Raw genomic sequence first — 22,555 nt, 5'->3', positions numbered from 1 at the left:
GCTTAACTCTCACATGGCCAACCATGATTCAAGTCCCAGACTTGGAAGTTTGCTTTCTCACTTTCTCTGTCTCTCTCTCTGTATTTCTCTCACTCTATTCCTCTCTGGTCAAACTGAAATAACTAAATAAATGAATAAATAAAGTTAAATAAAATAATTCTTTTTTTTTGGAGAGGTTTTTGCTATAGGGCACGTGCGCTCGCCAGACAGACAGACAGCAGGAAATCACCCCCCAGGGGAGATGGCCATGCCGCAATCCCTTCTCCTCCATTCTCCTCTCGGGATCTTGGGCATGCACGCACACGCGCCCAGCGTGAATTTAAGCCACAGGGTCCGGGACTCGAACCGCGGTCGATTATGTGGGAGTCCAGCGACATAGCCATTACACTAACTGCTGGTCCCAAAATAAAATAATTCTTTAAAAAAATGTTTCTTTGCTATCTGATGCTTCCACCACATCACATTTTTTTTTTCCTCTTAGCACTTACCACTTTGTGAAATTATCTTTATTCATTCATCCGTTTGCTCAGCTTTGGATATTTTCTTTTTGGAATATAAGTTTCATAAGGTCAGGAATCTTATGAGGGGAGCCTTCAAAAATTCATGGAAAATTAATGTTATGAAGACTATGCATGACTTTTAAAGTTTTTTGTTCCTAAATGAACTTGTATCCTATTTTCTCATAAACTTTTTCAAGTCCCCTCATATTTGTTTTGTTCAGTTTTTGGTTCTCCAGTATCTGAAAAGCACATACAGATGGTTAGTAAATATTTGTTGAATGAATAATGAATGAATATTTCATATAGATTTACTGTAAGATATATAACAATTTCCCTATTGCTGGAACTTTCTGTTCTTTTCAGTTTTTCCTTTTAAAAAAATCATCCTTTCATGTTAATCTTTTTATTTATTTCTGATCATTTGGTTTAGGTATAAATTCCTATAAGTGGATTAGTTACCAGAGCTGAATGATTTTAAGGCTCCTCACTCATATTCTCTTAAAACCATTCAAAAAACAAAATTAAACTAACATTTACTCCCAACAGAGAATGAGATTGAATATGCTCCTTAGTATTCACTTAGTTAACATTCACTGAGACAGCAATTTTTTAAAGAAAAAGGGAATATATTTTATAAATCATCATTCATTATAATTTTGTTTTCATTTTTGGCAGGGGTGCATTTCTTATTTGAATGAGTTTGTCTAATGACCCAGGAATTCACATCTACTACCAAAAACATGACAAAGTCATGATGAAAACCCAGAAGGAAGTGGACAACCAGTTTCTCCTTCCGATCTCTTCCTTTCTTTCTTTCTTTCACTTTTTTCTTTCTTTTTTTTTAATTAGATTTTTGCCATAGGGTGCATATACTCTACAGAGAAACGGCGAGATAGGAAAAGTGAGAAATCACTCCCTTGGGGATGGAGGGGATGGACACACCACAATTCCTTCTCCTCCAGCCTCCTTTCAGGATTTAGGGCATGCACATGAATGCACCTGGGGTGTTTTTCAGACCGCAGGTCAGGGTTTTGAATTGCAAAGTCAGCCATGTGGGATACAGTGCCTTAACCACCACATCTCCTGCTGGTCCTCTCTTCCTGATGTTTTGCTATCACTTTCTCCAAGCCTACTCTCCTACTGGGACCATCCCTACAATTTCCAGTGTAATTTCAGCCTTCTTATAGGAGAGATATGATCAAAATTATATTTGCTCAATAGTTGCAATCACACACAGAAAAACAGAGAATTGAATTTTCATTGAGCCAATTAGTTCCTGCCAATAACTGGGAAGAGCTTCAGAAAAAAAATCAAATACTTAATAGAGAGATGGCTGTTCAGTCACTGGAAAGCAAGATCTGAAGTATCATCACTTTACCCATGGATGTTGAGTTAATTATACACTCTGAGAGGTCATTTTAAATTCTTTAAACTGCTATGTACTTTCAAAAGGATATTGCTCTGGAGGAGGGTGAAACACCAGGTTCTAACTGAGGAGACAGCCTAGCTAAGCTAGAAAATTTGAAGCCATTTACAGAATTTGGTTTCCTGCTGTTCATTCTGCATTGCCCAAGCTTCCTGATAGTAATGAAATTACCTTCAGGTGAAGACCAATACTTGGGAGAGAAATTGAGCACGGAAAATCAATAGTAAGTTTCAGTGGTTCCTGACCAGAACTTTAAGATCCTTTTTATAGCACAGAGAGAGACAGATCCAGGTGACTCAGTCCCGTCTCCCTGGTTGGTGGGCAACATCACAAACAATAGTAGATCTTGGTTTCTTTAAAACTATAAAAGCCAGTCAAGTATGAGACGTTAGCTATTTTTTCAATGGTATCAATTCTTGCTTGAAATGTTCATCCTTAATTGGGTTGGCATTTTAATTAGGCATTAACTTTCTCCGTGAAAATGAAGATGAAAGTAATTATTTGGGCTGCAGCCTTTTGAAAGGAGAACACTTGTCAATAACATCAGAGCATGTTGGCAGAGAGGAAGGTCAGAAATGATCCTCTGATCTTTTTTCACAGGGTGTGCTTTGAATTTGATGTTGTTAAACAGAAAAGAGAAATGAATGTAGTATACTTTGGAAAAGGTGCTTTTTTTAAGTTTGTAAGAATATGATCTATATCTTTTTTTCTTCTTCAAAATCTCTGAAGATCAGTTTTATAATTGGTATGCATCTACATATGATTTACATATGTGTGTGTGTGCATATATTTTTGTATTTCTCTTACTCTATAGCAGAGGTGGTTAAATTATGACCTGAGGGCCAAATGCAACCTGTCATCTGCTTTTGAAAATAAAGTTTTAAAGGAACACAGTCATACCCACTTGTTTATATATTGTCTGTGGCTTCTTAGGTGCTAAAATGACAGGATTGAATAGTTTTGATACAGACTGTATGGCTCTTTACAGAAAAAAGGTATTAACAGATTTGGGTTTTAGAGCTGTATCTTTGTACCTGGCATGTTGAAATCAGAAGAAAATAAGTATTCTTATAAACACATCTATTTATGGCTCATATGCCATTCAAGGAAGGTCCCTATTGACATGGAAGTAAGAATGTGGACAAGTCTGAGATGAGAAACTTAGAATGTTATCAGAGGCTTCTAAGAAGATGGAGAGAAAAGTCATAACAAGTTGTCAACCTGGAAATAATGAAAACTTTACCACAAATGCATATAGTAGGGATTCAATATAATTCAATTAAAGAAGTTAAACGTTATGTTGCAGGCATTGTGCCAAGCAATGGAAGTTATAAGATAGGTGACTCGTAGGCCCACTACATGAAGAGCTAAGGAATGTTTTTATTGAGTTTCACTATTCAGAACTTCAGGTAGCTACAGCACTGATCTACCATGCCATTGAACTGGTACACTGTGCAAAGGCAGGAAAAATGATCAAAACAGAATACCTCATTTTTCTCTTCAAATCTGATTTTTATCATATACTCTCAGTATGGGGACAGACTTCACCATTCCATGACCAACTTGGCTATCAACTTGTCTGCTTTCTCTTTCATATACTAGAATTTGTTTCCTACTTTGCTTTACCTGGCTCACTGAGATACCACCTCAGATCTCAGGAGATCTTGTGATCCTGTCTCTTCTTCTTCTTACTACATCAGTGCCAGGCTGAGTTATGTATCTGCCATGGTTGTTCCCATAGATGGTGGTGCATACTTCTCATGACACACAGTCCTTGCCACTGTGTTTTAATGCTTTCTTTACTCAAGAGGTCATTTTCACATCATGTAAAACTAGGAAATGGTAATGTTTGTGTGAACCATGGGCAAATGGACATAACCAGGGGTAGTGAACCCAGGTTTTTCAGCCACCCCCAGGGTCAGTGCCTAGGTGAGTAGATACACGCTTGCTTAGTAATCAATTAATCCTACTAATGCTTATTAAGCATCCTCTTTGTGCTGAATACTGTTATATATGCTGGGGATACGGTAGTGAACAAGGCAGAACACATGTTCCAGTGAGGACAGACAGATAAGAAAGATTTTCAGACCCACCTCACCACCATCACTCCTGTTTGCAGATCAAAGAAACTGAAACCAATGATCTACTTTAAATTCTTACTGGAACCACTCAACTTTTATTTATGTTAGAAAACATTGTAAAGGGGTAGACTCTTCTAAGCTATCACATAATTAATAAACTTTACAATAAAAAATATAGTAATATTGGAAATTCATGAGAAGGAAAAAACATAATTTTATAAGATAAGGTAGTGACAAGTGTTATGAAAAACAAAACAAAACAGGAGAGATGAAGGCTGCCGAGCATGTGACTGGTGTTTAATAAAGGGTCCAGGGACATCATCTCTGAAGGCATAATGCTTGGTACCTGCAGAGAGTGAAATGAAGAGCAGGCTGAGTGTGGGCTATGGCTAGAGCAGAGTAAGAGAGGATCAGAGAGAAAAGACAGGGTCAAATTATATAAAACTGTTCAACCCGAGGAAGGAGATTGAATCTTATTCTGAGTATGATGGTGAAAGTCATCGGGGTTATGAACAGGAGAATGATGTGGTTTTGTTTAGTTTGGTTTTACAAAGTTCTCTGTTGTTCTGTGAAAACCAGATAAGGGTTTTAGGAAGAGAAAGTGGACAATCAATTAGGAGTGACCAACAGGTACTGTAATGGTTATGTCACTGGACTCCCACGTAGTCGACCGCAGTTTGCGTCCCGGACCCGGTGGCTTAAAACTCACGCCGGGCACGTGTGCGTGCGTGCCCAAGATCCCAAGAGGAGAATGGAGGAAAAGGGATTGCAGCATGGCCATCCCCCATGAGGAGGGGTGATTTCTTGATTTCTCTGTCTCTCTGGCAAGCATAGGCGCCCTACAACAAAAATCTCTTTAAAAAAGGGAACCAGCAGTTAGCGTAATGGCTATATCGCTGGACTCCCACGTAGTCGACCGCAGTTTGCGTCCCGGACCCGGTGGCTTAAAACTCACGCCGGGCACGTGTGCGTGCGTGCCCAAGATCCCAAGAGGAGAATGGAGGAGAAGGGATCACCCCTGGGGGGTGAGTTCTCGCTTTCTGTCTCTATGTCTCTCTCTGTCTGTCTGGCGAGCGCAGGCGCCCTATAGAGAAAACCTCTCTAAAAAAAAAAATCTCTTTAAAAAAAATCAATTAGTAGACTCCAGCAGTCCAGCGAAAGTTAATGGATGTGGACAGTGATGTTTGCAATGGCAGCAGTGAGAAATGGTCAAAGATCTGCTGAGAAGGTAGCTACCGTGACTCACTGAAGAATTGATTGTGGGGATGAAGGAAACAAAGGCACCAATCACAGATGACTTTTAGGAGTTCAAGAGTTTGACCTAAACAAATGTATGTGTGAAGCAGTTATTTACACCCAGACACACGAACGCATACATGTCATTGAACCAATTGACTTAAACTATTTATTAAAGAATTTAAGTAATATTACACAAAAATTCTTCAATAAATGTAAACATTTCCTGAAGTCACCTAGCCTTTATTTTATGAAGTAAAAGTGTCTAGAGAAAAAGTTGGTTCTGGGTCAGCAGGTAGCATGGAGGTTAAGGAGCTGGATCCCACATAGCCAACTGAATGGTTTGAGTTCCAGACTCAGCGGCTTGAAAATCACACCAGGCACTTTTGCGTGTGTGCCCAAAATCCCAACAGAAGTTTGGAGGAGAAGAGATTGCACTATGGTCATCCCCTCAGGGTTGCTTTCTCATCTTCTCTCTCTCTTTTTCTGTCTCTCTCTAGCTAGTGCATGTGTCCTATAGCAAACTAAAAAAGAAGAAAGAAAAGAAAAGAAAAAAAGAAAAGGAAAGAAGGAAAGGAAAGGAAAGGAAAGGAAAGGAAAGGAAAGGAAAGGAAAGGAAAGGAAAGGAAAGGAAAGGAAAAGGAAAGGAAAGGAAAAGGAAAAGGAAAAATTGGTCCTACAACATTTTTAAAAATTGAATCTTTTATTGCAGGTGAAGAAATGGAGACCAGAGAGAGGCCCAGAGGCTCATGCTAGGTCATAGTTGCTTTAAGCCCAACCTGGCAATAGAATCCCCTTCCCATGTTGCCTCTACAAGGCCAGGCATAAATCACCTTGCCTTTTATAAAAGCACCATTTTCTTTTTTTTTTAACCTATTTCAAATATGGTTTGAAGCTCAGCATGAGAAAATAACTTGAAAATAACTTGGGAATTGCTTTAACATAGTGAGTTAATAGTTAAAACCATTCTCCAACACATATATACGAATGAGTATTTCACTTCCTCTCCACTTCCTCTTCTACTTTTAGGTATTCTGTATGGAAATAATCTACTGAATTACTTTCAAATTGCACATATAAACTTTTCCTCTACAGACTACCTTTAGCCTTAAGTTTATAATCTACAGCACACAGACAAGACAAAATGTACCTGAATATATTAAATTTTCTTCCTTCAGAGATGAAAGAAAGAAGGAAGTGGAAACTATGAGAGGTTTTTTTTTCCCCTTAAGTGAGCATAATGCAAATTTTTGGGGGGCAGGGATTTGCCATAGGATGCATGCATTCGGTTGCCAGAGAGATAGTGAGAGGAAAAGTGAGGTTACCCTGGGGGATGGTCATGCCACAATCACTTCTCCTTTATTCTCTTTCCAGGATTTTGGGCATGCACAGACATGTGCCCAGCATAATTTTCAAGCCAGCAGGTTTAGGACTCAAACCATGGTCAACCACATGTGGGAGTCCAGCACCTTAACCACTATACCATCTACTGGCCCCCATAATGCAGTCTTAATAACCATTCTCTTCCTTGTCATTCAATATCTTGTGATATTAAACAGTGTTTTGCGGTGTTTTCTTTTTATGAGTTTCTAATAGTCTTTAATGTAAATTTATTGTGTAATAGCATAGGAGAGTCTACCTCTTTAAAATATTTCCTGACAAGAATAAAAGTTTAGTGGTTCAAATAAGTAATATGCTGCAAGATGGCAGCGGTGGTGTTGATATGAAAAAATCTTCAAGATTCTGTCTTATTTAAAGAAACAATTAATCTCATCTCTGTGACATTTTGGGCTATCTTTCTACACTAGGCTATTACTTGGCACTAAAATTTAAATGCCATGCCCTTACTAAGGCCCTATGTCTTTAATTCTGTAACTGTGGGTTTTAGGAAGATACATTCCCCCCAACACAATTAATGCAATTCATACTGCATGGAATTCAAAAAAAGTATAGTCAACTCTGTTACCATGTGTTCTGCATCTGTAAATTGAACTAACCATGGAAGGAAAATGTTATGTTGTTGCCTACATGTACTATGCAGTTAGGCTTACAATGCTTGCATCTATGCTGAACCTGTACAGATATTTTTCTTGTCATTATTCCCTAAACAATATAGTTTCAACAATTATTTACATAGTGTTTATATTGTTTTAGGTAGTATAAGTAATTTAGAGATGATTTAAAGTACTTGGGAGAATATGCATATGTTGTATGCAAATACCACACCATTTTATATGAACTGAGCATCCTCAAATTTTGGTATCCGTGGTGATTCCTAGAACAAATACTTTACAGATATGGAGGAAGGACCACATCCAGTTTTCATTTCTCTAGGATTAGAAGAGCTAATGCAGAAAGTCTTGGTGGAGAGAAAGAACTGACCAAAAAAGTTCACTACCTCTCTTTTTTTTCCCTAAATAATTATTTATTTAATTTTATTTATTCATTTATTTTAATTTGACCAGACAGAGACACAAAATGAGAGAGAGAGATGGAAAGTGAGAAAGCAAGCCACCAGGTCCGGGACTTGAACAGTGGTGGGCCATGTGGAAGTGTCTAGAGCCTTAGCCACCATACCACCCGCTGGCCATAAGTTCACTACCTCATAATGCTTACTTTGCACACACAACAACAAATGGATGAGTATTATGATTTTTTAATGAGTTGGGTCACTAACTCTTTACTTCTGAAATGTCTTCTCTTACAAATTATCCTGTAGTCACTGTCCAAACCTCAGTCCCCACTGACCATCAAATGAAGATGACCACTCTTGTTGCCCAAATAATCAAGTATTTTTCTTTCATAAAACCGTTGAACAAAAAAATTCTCTGTTCATTATTTTAATTTTTTTCAGACTGCTTATTTCATGAGCCCTGATACTCACTTATATTTCATTTGCCTCTAATTATCTCATTCTTTGATTTTAATTATAGAATCTTTGGCCTTCAACCTCATCCAGAACAGCCTCCCACCCTTCACTCCCACACATTCTCTCAAAATTTTAGTGAACATTTCCCATTACTCAGGCAAGGCTGTCATCTACACTCTAGAGACAGTACTACCAACATTTTTTTTTAGAACTTTTTGCTATAAGGCATGTGTGCTCACTGCAGAGACAGAGAGACAGAAAACTAGAAATTACCCCCAGGGGGGTGGCCATGCCACAATGCCTTCTCCTCCATTCCCTTCTAGGGATTTTGGGCATGTACACATATGTGCCTGACATGTTTCAAACCACAGGGTCTGGGACTTGAACTGTGGTCGACAAAGTGGGAGTCCAGCACCTTAACAACTATGCAAACTGCTGGTTTCAGTACTACCAACATTTTATTATGCTTGGGAGATTAGTTAAAGGAGGCAATTTACCATGGTCTTATCTTTCTATTTAAATCTACAACCATAGTCTCTGATTGTTCATACACAAGCTGGGATATTTTTTATGCCCAATACATTTTTCTATGCTATTTTCCTTCATAGACTTAAGGACCATCTGTTTACAGCTCATGAAATGGTCTGTCTCCCTTCATTTGGGCTTTATTCTTTTAAAAAAAAATCCAAACAAGTCATCATTTTAAAAATGAGTGCATATTTAAAATAATATGAGTTTTTTGAGAATACAGCATTATCAATTTCTATCTTATTTGAAAGAAACATGGGAAGAATTTTTTTTAATCATCAGAGGGCACATGCATTTAACAGAGATAGTCAGAGAAAAAGGAAAAATGAGAAAGCACTGTCCTTGGGGAATGGTCATGCTGCAATCCCTTCTCTGCCATTTCTCCACCCTTTTGGGATTTGGGACACACACACACTCATGTCTGATGTGTTTTGCAAGCTGCTGGAACTTAAATTCAAACCATGGTCAGCCATGTGATATCTGGCTTCCAGTGCACAGTGCTTAACCACTGTGCTATGGGACCAGTCCTGGATTTTCCTTTAGGGCTCTCCCTGGTTAGGTCAAGACCACCAGGGATAATCTCCTGTTTAATTAATTCAAAGACAACTGCTTGGGGATCTTCCTTACATCTGGAAAACCTCTTTGTCTTTGCCATACTCTATTATTTAGAAGTCACAAGTTTTGCCCTCACTCAAGGGGAAAGGATCACATCAAGCTCTAGATATCAGGGAACGGGAATTGTGGGAATCATCTTAGAATTGTCTCCTACAATGACATTGAGAATGTTGAAATTGATTGCACTAACTAGGAAAGAGAGTAAAGATGCCCAAGTTAGAGTCTGTAACCTATCTAAAGAATGACAGTTTGTACAAATTAAAACTAGCAAAGAGAAAAACTTGAGACCCATATTAAGTTTTTAGCATGGAAGAGCATGCTTAAAAGCAGTTCCTAGGAAAAGACTTGATTTGAGAGGCCAGCCCCATGGCCCAGTGGTTAAAGGAGCCAGAACACTCATGGCAGACTGTATTGTTCAAATCCAAGCTCTGGTGGCTTGAAAAATGCACCAGATGTATGTGCCCAATATCCTGAAAGGAAGAAAAAAATACACGGCATGACCATTCCTCATGGGAGGGAGTGGGTAGTGTTTTCTCCTCTCTCTCTGTGTCTCTCAACCTTTCTCTGGTGGGCATATGTACTCTCTGAGAATTGAAAAGAAAAGAAAAGAAAAGAAAAGAAAAGAAAAGAAAAGAAAAGAAAAGAAAAGAAAAGAAAAGAAAAGAAAAGAAAAGAAAAAAATAAAAGAAAAGGGAAAAAGAAAAAAAGAAAAGAAAGAAAAGGTAAGACTCAAGTTTTGTTTATAAATACAAGTCATATTTGTATGAAAAAAGTTCACAGTGCAATTTATAGAGCAATAATAAATATATAGTGTCCAGATCAAGAAAGAAAGCATAAACAATGAGCTTGGTACTACATATGCCAAGCCATATCTGGAAAATATTTTGCCAGTTCTGGCTTGACAGTTTAAGCTAGACATTACTCAAATGAAACCTAGAGATCAAATCACATGAAAAATGCTTGAAGAAACTATGTATGTTTATAAAAGAAACTAAAAAGGAAATAGGATCACAGCCAATTAAGAGTTGAAGGAACAGAAAGAAGACTAATAAATGAGAGTTACAAGGAAACATGTTTCCCCTCAATATGAGAAATATACACAAATGGACTAAAGAAACAGAATTGAAAACCCAGAAATAAACCCCAAAACATACAACCGATTGAGTTTTTACAAAAGTCACAAGATAATACAGTGGGGAAAAGGAAACCTCTTCAGCAAATGGTGTTGGAAAAACTGGATATCCACATGCAGAAAAATGTAACAGGACTCTTCCCTCTCACCAGCAACAAAAATAAACTCAAAATGGATCAAGGACCTAAACATAAAACCTCAAACTATAAAACTACTGGTGAAAAACATAGGGGAAAATCTGGAAATATTAAAGTAGGTAAAGACTTCTTTTTAAAAATTTATTCATTCATTTTTTTAGAGAGATTTTTGCTATAGGATGCATACACTAACCAGAGACAGAAAGTAAGAAATCAGCCCCCCGCCCCGGGGAGCTGCCCATGCCACAATCCCTTCTCCTCCATTCTCCTCTCAGAATCCTGGGCATGCACACACACATGCCCAACTTGAGTTTTAAGCCGCCTGGTCTGGGATTCAAACCACAGTTGACTATGTGGGAGTCCATTGATGAAACCATTACACCATCTGTTGGTCCCTTTATTTTTCTTTTAAGAGGGATTTTTGCTATAGAGCACATGCGCTTGATGGAGTGACAGAGAGACAGAAAGTGAGAAATCACCCCTCAGGGGAGATGGCCGTGCCACAATCTCTTCTCCTCATTCTCCTCTCAGGATCTTGGGCACACATGCACATGTGCTCGGCATGAGTTTAAGTTGCTGGGTCTAGAACTCGAACCACAGTCAACTACATGGCAGTCCAGTGACATAACCATTACACCATCTGCTGATCCCAAAAGTGGCAAAGACTTCTTAAATAAGACCCCCAAAGCACAGGCAATCATCCCAAAAATAGATAAGTGGGACTACATCAGGCTAAAAATTTTGTGCATAGCAAAAGAAATAATCATTAGGATGAGAGACAACCTTCAGAATGTGTGAATATATTTGCAAACTGTCTCAGATAAGGGACTGATAACCAGAATACACAGGGAACTCAAGTAGCTTACTTGCCCCCTCCCCCAAAATTTTTTTTTCAATTAAAAGATGGACAAATGAGATGAACAGATAACTCTCCATGGAAGACATACGAATAGCCAAAAAGCATATGAAAACATGCTCAATATCTCTTATCATAAGGGAAATGTAAATCAAAACCACAATGAGATATCACTTAACCCCAGTCAAAATAGCTAAGATTAAAAAAATAAAGAATGGTAGGGGCTGGCAGGTGGCATGTTGGTTAAGGGCACTAGATTCTCACATGGCCGATTGTGGTTCAAGTCCTGGATGTGGCTGCTTGCTTTCTCACTTTCCATCTCTCTCTCACTTTCTTTCACTCTGTCCCTATCTGGTCAAATTAAAATAAAATAAATAAAGTTAAAAAATAATTCTTTTTTTTAAAGAAAAATAAATACAGAATGGGGCCAGCAGGTGACATAGCTATTAAGGCACTGGATTTCCACATGGCCAACTGTGAAGTTCCAGACTTGGTGGCTTAAAACTCACGTGGAGTGCATGTGCATGCATGCCCCAAATCCCAAGAGAATGGAAGAGCAGGGACTGTGGCATGATCATCTCCCCTGGGGAGTGTTTCCCACTTTCTTTATCTCTGTCTCTCTGGTGAGCACACATGCCCTATAGCAAAAATATCACCCAAAAATAAATAAAATAAAGAATAGTAAGTGCTGGCAAGGCTTCAGTGAAAAGGGAGCTCTTCTACACAGTCGATGATTGTAAATTAGTACAACAACTGTGGAGAACGATATAGAAGTTTCTCAGATATCTATAAATAGAACTACCATATGACCCAATAATTCCACTGCTGGGTATGTACCCAAAGGATAGGAATACCCTCAGGTGGAAAAAACACTTGCATATCCATGTATACTGCAGCATTATTCACAATTGCTAGGACATAGAATCAACCCAAATGTCCAAGAACAGATGAGTGGATTGAAAAAATGTGGCACACGTAACTATGGAATACTACTCAGCCATAAGAAAATAAGACCCTGATATTTGATACAAAGTGGACAAATATAGAAGATTTAATGCTAAGCAAAGCAAGCCAGACTATGAAATATTGACATCGTATGTCCCTGCTTAATATATATTGAATGTCTGTACTCTATAGCAGAAACTGAAAGATTGGAAGGCATAATAGCAGGGAAGCCAACTGTAGATAATAGACACAGTAAAGGAGGGGATGAGTAATAGAAGGTGAGAAGGAGGGGGTCAGGAAAAAAAAAACATTTAATAGATGCAAAAGTGAAAAGTTATCTATAGGTGATAATATATATAGTAATGTCTTTAACTTGACTAATACACACTGTATTCATGTTGGAAAAAACCATGTTGTACACTGTAAAAGATGTACAGTGATTGAATGTAAATTTTTTAAAAAGAAATAAAGTTCTAATATTTAGAGACATCCATAAAGGAAATTATTTATAGGGAAAGGAACTCATATTCCAGGGTAATCCCATTCACAGATGATCGTCACTCCATTCTGACCTCCATTAATCAAGCCTTTCTCATCTTTATACTTACTCAACTTCATTTTCTCATTGGTGATCATGCACAGGTTTCTCCCATCATATACATAAAGCACAATTCCTCAGTTTCACATTCCACAATCTACTACCTCTTTTTCCCATCCTCTTTGAAACCTCACTTTCTTTTTTTTTCTTTTTGTGGAGAGGTTTTTGCTATAGGGCACGTACGCTCACCAGAAAGACAGAGAGAGACTGAGAGACAGAAAGTGAGAAATCACCCCCCGGGGGGATGGCCACACGGCAATCCCTTCTCCTCCATTCTCCTCTTGGGATCTTGGGCATGCATGCACATGCGCCCAGCATGAGTTTAAGACACCGGGTCCGGGACTCGAACTGCAGTCGACTATATGGGAGTCCACGACATAGCCATTACACTAACTGCTGATCCCAAAGCCTCACTTTCTGAGAGAGTGGCATATATTTGTGATCTTTTCTCCATAGTCTTCACTCTCCTGCCAGTCCACCCAGTCTGGCTTCAGCTTCCACCAAGCCACACAAACTGATCTTCATAAAGTCACTCTGTGCAAGTCCAGGTGATGCCCTTTGCAGTTTATCTTACGTATTACTGTTAACCACCATTGTTTTGTTTGTTTGTTTAATCTTCTTTTTTCTTGGTTTCTCTGACTTTCTCTTGAAAGCTTTCTGACTCTTTTGGCCCCCCTCCTAAGCCTCCTTTGTGATCTCTCCTATGTATGATGCAGTGATGCTCCACAAGGCTCTACCCTGGGTCTACTCTATTCTCCTTCTGCCTGATATCCTTTCTACACGGTATCCTTTCAGCAAGTCTCACTGCTCTAATTGTCATACATTATGGGACCTTACTTCTAAAGTAGATCTCTCTCTTCCAAAATCCATATCTCTTTCTCTAAACACCAACTGGAAGACTTTATTGGAAAACCCCAGAGTAACTTGAAAGCCAATGAGGCCAAACTTGAATTTATAATCCCCCACTTTGGCCACCACCCACATACACTCCTCTTTTAGGTTTCCCATGTCAGAGAATGATTGGCAAGATGTCATCCTGCCCCCCACCATCAACCCTATAAGCTCTCTCTAATTCTTCAGTCTGCAGGACCTGAAGATAATGCCCTCCAGACCTATATAATTTTCTCCAATCCTATTGGCTGTACCTGGATTCAAACTATCAACTTCAGCTTGGATTAATGTAATAAATTTGATTCTAACTGGTACCCTCTGACCTCACTACAAACTTATCTCTATATTACACCTAGAAAGTGCTTTTATAACTTTTTAAACAATAAGACTACATCCATATCTACATTCTTCTGTCACATTCATAATATGTCCTGCCTCCTTAACCTGGCATTCAAGGTCCTTTATGATCTTGCCTCTCTCGCCTCTCTAGTCTTATTGCTTATCACCTCCGTTCCTCCATATTCTAGTCTCCAGCCGTATTGTGCAATTAATGGATCCTGTGGCAGTAATTAGCATCCTCCAAAATCCATGCATTCTCCCACACTTCGTGGGCACATATTACCCAAATAGAGTCAGAGACCCTAGGTCTCTAATGACCATAAAGAAGGCCACTTATATAATCACCTGAATGGACCATCATATGAGCAAGAAATAAGTGTTTTATTGTCTTCAGTCTTTCATATTTGAGAATTGTGCATTACAGGAGTCAACCTACATCACTAACACAGCTAGCCATTTTGCAACTATTAGGTAAAAGAGAAATACACTTTCACAGTCTAAGTCACTGTATGTAAGGTCTCTTTGTTATAGCAGCTTACCTTTACACTTACTAATATACCATTTTAGAGAAGATTGGATACCCTCTCTACCCACTCTGCCTCAGCACTTACTGCATTGAAATTGTCTTTTTGTCCATACTTCCCCATTAGATGCTGGATTGCAAGGGCTGTGCCTCTATCTAATTAGATCCACAAAACACAGCATCCCCATTTCTATCATTAACATCACTGTTAACCTCACTAACATTTATTGAATGATTATCTTATATCAGGGACTGTCCTAATACTTGATATAAGTTTATTCATTTATTTCTCAAAGCAATAATATGAGAACAGACGCTCTCTCTTTTTTTTCTGAGAATAAGAACTCTTATTTCTCCATTTTATAAAGTGAGGAAATGAGTCCTAGAGAAATGAAGAGCCCTTCCTGTTTTCATATCTCTAGGAAAAGAAGAACCAACATAGGAACCTCCAAGCATAATCAGTACACTAAATGTTGTAGGGTCTGAGTAAATCTTTCTTGAATTAACAAACTAAATTGATTCAGTAAATTCTACTTGGTTGGCTGATAAGGGACTTTTTTGCTGTGGTGACAGATTGGACTCCAGAAGTATTTCTCAATTGTCTTTGGTAAGGAATTTCCTTAAAATTTCAAATACATCTTTGTCAGATATTTTTGTATAATACAAAATTATGTGTTTGTCTATCATGGCAATATCAAATACAATAAAAATTGCTCAACACTTTCTCACCCTTTCTATACTTACTCTCCCTTTCTATACTCAATCATAATGGCTCAACAAGAGATTATTAATGGGCACCAGTCTGTGGACCATATTTTGAGTTCCACTGAATTAGAGGACCCATACAGGTCTCTTCCAGCTCTAAGGTAGTGTATTCTGTAGCATTGTAAAGCAAAACTCAAGACAGAAAAGTAGTCCACTTTGAGAGTTCACGACAAGCCAGTGGGAATCATCAACTCTAAATGTATCCAAAACATAGTGGTATATGCTAAATGCTCTAGTAAGAAAATCCCACACACAATCAAAGAGATTCAAAATACATGTTCCTCAATCTTAGCATAAATCTAGTAGACTGGGTTCAATGAGTACTCCCCAGGGGGTATAAATGCAGAAGAAATTATGGTTTAGATTATGCCTTATAAGAATATATGAACAGGCCCAGCCGTGGTGGTACAGAGGTAGTGCAATGTTCTGGGATACTAGAAGTCATATGGAAGATCAGGGTTCACTTCTCAAGTTGAATTGTACATGTTGGGTACATGCATGCTTATCTGTAATCTTGGCTGGCTGGAAGGGTTGGGGAGAGGGTTATAACATGAAACTCTGTTGAGGGTGCTATTAGCTCTCTCTATCTCTCATGAAAAGAAATAAACTTTAAAGAATGTATAAACAGATTACTTCATTCAGGTGGTAATTACCAAGAAATATTTCAAATATGGTATATAAATTCTAATTTAAAACAGGGCCTACAAGTTTCAGGATGGTTAAGGGCACTGGACTCCCACATGGTCAACCATGGTTCAAGTCCTGGACCTGGCAGCTTGCTTTTTCACCCCTCCCCCACCCCCTCCCTATTCTCTCACTCTGGTCAAATTAAAATAACTAAATAAATAAAAATAAAGTTAAATAAAATAATTCTTTTTTTGTGTGAAAAAGCACACTTTATTGGGAAGCAGAGTGCTGTACACTGACCAGCAGACAAAGGCTGCCCAGTGGGTGTCCTCCATGTCACACTCCAGAAGACACACGGGAGGTTGTAGTAAAAATCAGTCAGAACATGGATTCTTCTGGGCATTTTCGCAACCTTGTTCCTCACTGGGGTCAGGAAAACTGCCAACAACTTTCCTGAAGTGATGGTGGTTCACTAGAGATGAAGAAGGCACCTCAGGGGTGCCTTGTTGGTTTTTTTTTTTTTTTTTTTTTTGGGGAGTGTTTTTTTTTTTTTTTTTTTTTGCTATAGGGCACGTGCTCTCGCCAGACAGAGAGACAGAAAGTGAGAAATCACCCCCTGAGGGGATGACCACGCTGCAATCCCTTTTCCTCCATTCTCCTCTCGGGATCTTGGGCACGCACGCACATGCGCCCGGCGTGAGTTTTAAGCCACCGGGTCCAGGACACGAACCGCAGTCGACTACTTACCTCCCAGGGGTGCCTTGTTTTTTTATAAAGAACATTTTCTTTAGATTTTTCGAAGTCTTCATTTGTTACTTTCATTCTGCGTTCTCTCAAGGCCATCAGATCAGCTTCTGTACAAATTGCCTTGACGTTGGCACCAGACAGGTCATCCTTAGCCATGATCAGGTTGTCCAGGGTTACATCATTGGCCAGAGTCATCCTGCTTGTGTGAATCTGAAATGTGCGCTTCTTGGTCTTTCATTGGGCAGGGGGAACTCAGTCTTCCTATCATTGCAGCCTGGTCTAATAAGCGTTGGATCTAAAGTCTCTATTCAGTTTGTGGCCATAATAACTTTCACATCTCCCCTTGAATCAAATCCATCCAGCTGGTTCAACATTTTCAACATTGTTTGCTGAATTTCTCGTTCACCACCAGTACTTGAGTCATATCTTTTGTCCCTAAGGCATCAATTTCATCAATAAACACAATGAATGGTGCATGTTCTTAAGCAACTCGAAACAGTTCCTGAACAAGTTTGAACCCATCACCCAGGTACTTCTGAATAAGTTCAGAGCCAACAACTCTCAAGAAAGTGGCTGATGTTTTGTTTCCAACTGCTTTGGCTAACTAGGTTTTACCTGTGCTGGGGGATCATAGAGAATGACTCCCTTAGGGGGCTTTATACCCATCTCTTCATAATATTCAGGATGTGTGAGAGGAAGTGCCACAGATTCCTTAATCTCCTGGATTTGGTTGTTCAACCCCCCAATATCGGCATGGGTCTCCTGCAGAGCCTTTTCTACCTTCATCACCATGACCAAAGGATCCATGTCCTTCATCAGCACCCCTATCACTGCATGCACCTTGTGGTTGAGCAGGACTGAGCAGCCCCATTTGAACAGATCCTTGTCTACAAATGAAAGAATGCTGACATAGTGTTCTGAGCCCATGATGTAGACATGATGGCATGAATGTCATCAATGATCTCTTTCAAGGTTCCTACCGACATTGGGGTGCCCCTCAGATAATCCACCTTTGATCTTTCCTCCTCTTGCTTTTCTTCTAATGGTTTCATCTGTTCCTGATGTCTATGAATTCTTCTCCCATGAGAAGGTAGTCTTTAATTCTAATTTCAATCATTTTAACCAGCACTGTGTGTGAGGTGTCACCAGTGGCAGTTTGCTGGCAGCATCTAGTCCCTTAGTTTTCTTCTTTTTTTTTTCCCCACTCTAGTTGGGACAAGAGGTTCATACCTCTTTTTCTTTTCCTTGTCATTCTTCTTGCCACCTCCAGTACCATGACTGCTACTTTGATTTTGACCTATCTTGCTTCAGCTGCTCTAGCTACCCCTGCAGAAAGCGCATCCCAATAAAACAATTCATTAAAAAAAAAAAAGACAGTGAAACTTTTATTTTTAGTTGCCATAGAATGTGTGTGCTCACTGGAGAGGAATAGAGAGAAAGAGAGGGAGAAAGCAGGGCATAGTCATGTTGCAATCCCTTTTCCTCCATTTCTCTATCCTGTCAAGATCTGGGGGCATGCACATACACATACACGCAAGCACACACACACACACAGAGTATTTTTTTTTTCTGAGAGGTTTTCACTATAGGGCGCGTGCGCTCGCCAGAAGGACAGAGAGAGACAGAAAGACAGAGAGAAAGCCCCAGGGGGGATGGCCATGCCGAAATCCCTTCTCCTCCATTCTCCTCTCAGGATCTTCGGCACGCACGCACACGCGCCCGGAGTATGTTTTTCAAGCTGCCAGGGAAGAGACTTGAACTGCAGTTGGCCATGTGAGATCCAGCTCCCTTAATCACTTATGCTACAGGGCCATCCCCAAGTTTTTTCTTTTTGGTTTTTAAATTGAAATTTGTCCATAAATACTGAAATTAAAAGCATTTTTTAGGAGAAAAAAGGCAACTAAATAATAGCCAACCTGTATAAGTTCTTATTGCCAATTCTATAGCCAGAAAGAAACTTATATGAGAGGTCTCAAAAAGTTCACAATTCTCTTGCACTAAAATAAGCTTGTACTTAATTTATTTTTCCACAGACTTTTTTGGATAGCTCTTCATATCTGGAATATATAAAGAAATCCTACATGTCATTTATATAAAGATAAATAACCCAATTTAAAAATTGGCAAAGGATCTAAATAGAAATTTCTTCAAAGACAATATAAAGATGGCTGATAAGCACTTGAAAATATGTCCAACATCATTAGTCATTAGGGAAATGCAAATTCAAATTACAATGAGATTCCATTCTATACCCGCCAGGATGATTATAATAAAAAAGACAGACAATAACAAGGGAAAAAGAATCCTCGTACATTGCTGGTGGGAATGTAAAATGAGCCACTGTGGAAAACATCTGGCATATCCTCCATATGTTAAACATATAGTTATCTTATGACCCAGCAATTTCATTCCTAGATGTACATGCAAGAGAACTTAAAACATACACCTACATGAATGTTTATAGCAGCATTACTCATAGTTGTCAAAAAGTAGAATCAACCCTAATATCCATCATGTGATGAATGGATAAACAAAATGTGGTATATCCACATGATGAAACATTATTCTGTAATAAAAAGTAACAAAGCAGTGGAATAAAGAAAGTCTCTTTGGCAAATGGTGTTGAGAGAATTAGATATTCACTGGCATAAAAATAAAACTGGACCCCTATCTCTCACTATTAACTACAATTAACTCGAAATGGATCAAAGATTTAACTATAAAGCCTCTAACCATAAAACTATTTTAGAAAACATAGGGGAAGCTTTTGCAGACATTGGAGTAGGCAAAGATTTCTTAAATAAGACCCCTAAAGCACAGGTAGTAGTCCTTAAAATAGACAAGTGTCATTGCATCAAACTCAAAAGCTTTCTCAAAGCAAAATAAACTATAACTGAAGTGAAAAGAAAACTCTTAGAATGGGAGAAAATATTTGCAATTTATGCCTCGGATAAGGGATTGATACCTAGACTATATAGGGAACTCAAGTGGCTCACCCATTAAAAAAAGAAATAATCCAATTTAAAAATGGGCACAAGTGGGGCTGGCAGGTGGTGTGGTGGTTAAGGGTACTTGACTCCCACATGGTCAACCAAGTTCCAGACCTGGCAACTTGCTTTCTCTTTCTCCCTCTCTCTCTCTCTCTCTCTCTTTCTCTCTCCTTCTCTGGTCAAATTTAAATAAATAAATAAATACATTTAAATAAAATAGTTCTTTAAAAAAATGGGCAAATGAATTGAATAGACAAGTCTCCAAGGAAGACTTACAAATGGCCAAGAGCCACATGAAAAAAATAATCAAAGTCTCTCATCATAAGGTAAATGCAAATTAAACTATAATGAGGTATCATTTAACCCCAGTTAGAATGGCTAGGACAAAAAAATAAAGAACAGTAAGTGTTACAAGGCTGAGGTGAAAAGGGAACTCTCTACACTGTTGGTAGGAATATATATTAGTCCAACCTCTGTGGAAAACAGTATGGAGATTTCTTAAAAACCTACAAATAAATTTCTGTAGGACTCAGGAATCCCACTTTTTGGTAACTACTCAAAGGATAATAAAACACTCAATTGGAAAGACAGCCACACATTCATGTTTATTGTAGCATTATTTATAAATGCTAAAACATGGAACCAATCTAATTGTTCAAAAACTGATGATCAGGATGCTTTCATATATATAATTTTACACAGCCATAAGAAACAATGAGATCCTATCATTCAACTCAAAATGGATGAATTATAGAAGATTTAATGTTGAGAGAAGTGAGCTAGACTTATTTTTTTAAGAGAGATTTTTCCTATAGGTCATGTGCACTAGCAGAAAAGACAGAAAACAAGAAATCACACACACACACACACACACACACACACACACACACACAGGGGATGGCCATGCCACAATCCATTCTCCTCCATTTTCTTCTCGAGATCTTGGGCTTGCACACACATGCGCCCAGCACATTTTAAGCCACTGGATCTGGAACTTGACTGTGGTCGATTACATGGCAATCCAGCAACATAATCATTAAGCTACACATTGTATATCCCCACTCAATTTGTACTGTCTGCACTTTAGGGCATAGGTTGAGAGATCCAAAGATTTGATGGTGGAGAAGATTGGTGTGGATGCTAGTGACAGTAAGTGGGAAAAGTGGTTGGTAAAGAGTGGGTGTAAGACAAAGAAAAATAAAAAAATATATAAATGATAAACTCTTGTTTACAAGAGAAAAACAACCCAAAACCTTTTTTTGTACTGTCTGAAATAACTCACAATAGTGTATATTTGTTAATTTATCAGTCATCAAGAGTGCATTTTGCCAGGGACCAGCAGTTTGCATAATGGCTATGTCGCTGAACTCCCATGTAGCCGACCATGGTTTGAGTCCCGGACCCGGTGGCTTAAACTCACACCGGGCGCATGTGCATGCATGCCCAAGATCCCGAGAGGAGAATGGAGAAGAAGGGATTGCGGTGTGGCCATCCCCCCTGGGGGGTGATTTCTCACTTTCTATCTCTCTGTCTTTCTGGCACACGCCCTATACCAAAAACCTCTCCAAAAAAAAAAAATGTGCACTTTGCCTAAAAGAAAGGTATGACTAGTGTGCAAAATGTTTGAAATCTTTTGCAAAATTGTAGTATTGTGACCAAAATTTATTTTGTCAATGCTTTTTGAATGAACTGAATAAAATTTTTGTTAAAGAAAGACAAAGCACCAATACATCAATGATACATGCTACAACACAAATGAACCTTGACAAAAATCTTTAGTTAAAGAACCCAGACACAAAAGACTTTATAGGCATGATTCCATTTATATGAAATGGCCAGAACAGATGAATCCAGAGACAGAGTAGATTAGTGGTTGTCTCGGGCAAGTGGGAGAAGGGAGTGGGGAGTGATTGCTAATGTGTACATGATTTCTTTTGAGAGTGAGAAAAATGTTCTAAAATTATATTATGGTGGTGGTTACACCTCTTGGAACATATTTAAAACTGTTGAATTATACACTTTAAATGGGTAAAATGTATGTATGTGAATTGCATCTCAATAAGGCTGTTAAAATAATTGTTATTGACAATTCCTTGGAGCAATTCAGAGACAGATTAGCAAGAGAGATTATTGACCTTTTAAAATAATTTCTATGTTTATACATCTCTAAATTAGCCATGCTGATTGCTCACTACTCTAATAGCATTACAAAAAGTGAAGAATTGAGACCAGCAGATGGTGTATTCGTTACACCACTGGACTCCCATGAGGTCGACTGTGGTTTGAGTCCTGGACCTGGTAGCTTAAAACCCATGACAGGCACATGTGCATACATGCCCAAGATCCCAAGAGAAGAATGGAGAAGGGATTATGGCATGGCCATTCTGCCTGGCCATCTTGCTTTCTGTCTCTGTCTCTCTCGTGAGCACATGTGCCCTAAACTGCCCCCCCAAAAATAACTCTCTAAAAAAAAGTGATTAAAAGTGAGACCAAGTACATCTGCATAGATACAGCTTAGTAAAATGCCCCAGTATAGTGAAAATTAGCACAAAAGTTTGATGCAAGACAATGTCTTTTTTTTTATATTTCAATTTATTTATTTGCATTCATTCACTGTACATCATTACAGCATACAAAATGAGACTTTCCATCCAGAGTACACTGTATATTGTCTCAATCAAGCACATCAACAAACATGTTATTGTCAGCAAATAATCTTCCATTTCTTGTTGTCTGTATGTTTTGCTTTT

The 22,555-nt window shown here is 38.6% G+C and overlaps 1 pseudogene; it reads right to left on the bottom strand.

Moving 5' to 3' along the window:
- LOC102495507 (26S proteasome regulatory subunit 4-like) overlaps nt 1–22,555 on the bottom strand; it is a 129,237-nt pseudogene that overhangs the window by 10,570 nt on the left and 96,112 nt on the right.

This window comes from Tupaia chinensis, unplaced genomic scaffold, assembly GCF_000334495.1.
Source record: "Tupaia chinensis unplaced genomic scaffold, TupChi_1.0 Scaffold000567_1, whole genome shotgun sequence".
Taxonomy (NCBI): domain Eukaryota; kingdom Metazoa; phylum Chordata; class Mammalia; order Scandentia; family Tupaiidae; genus Tupaia; species Tupaia belangeri.
This window is presented reverse-complemented; position numbering and strand designations above follow the sequence as displayed.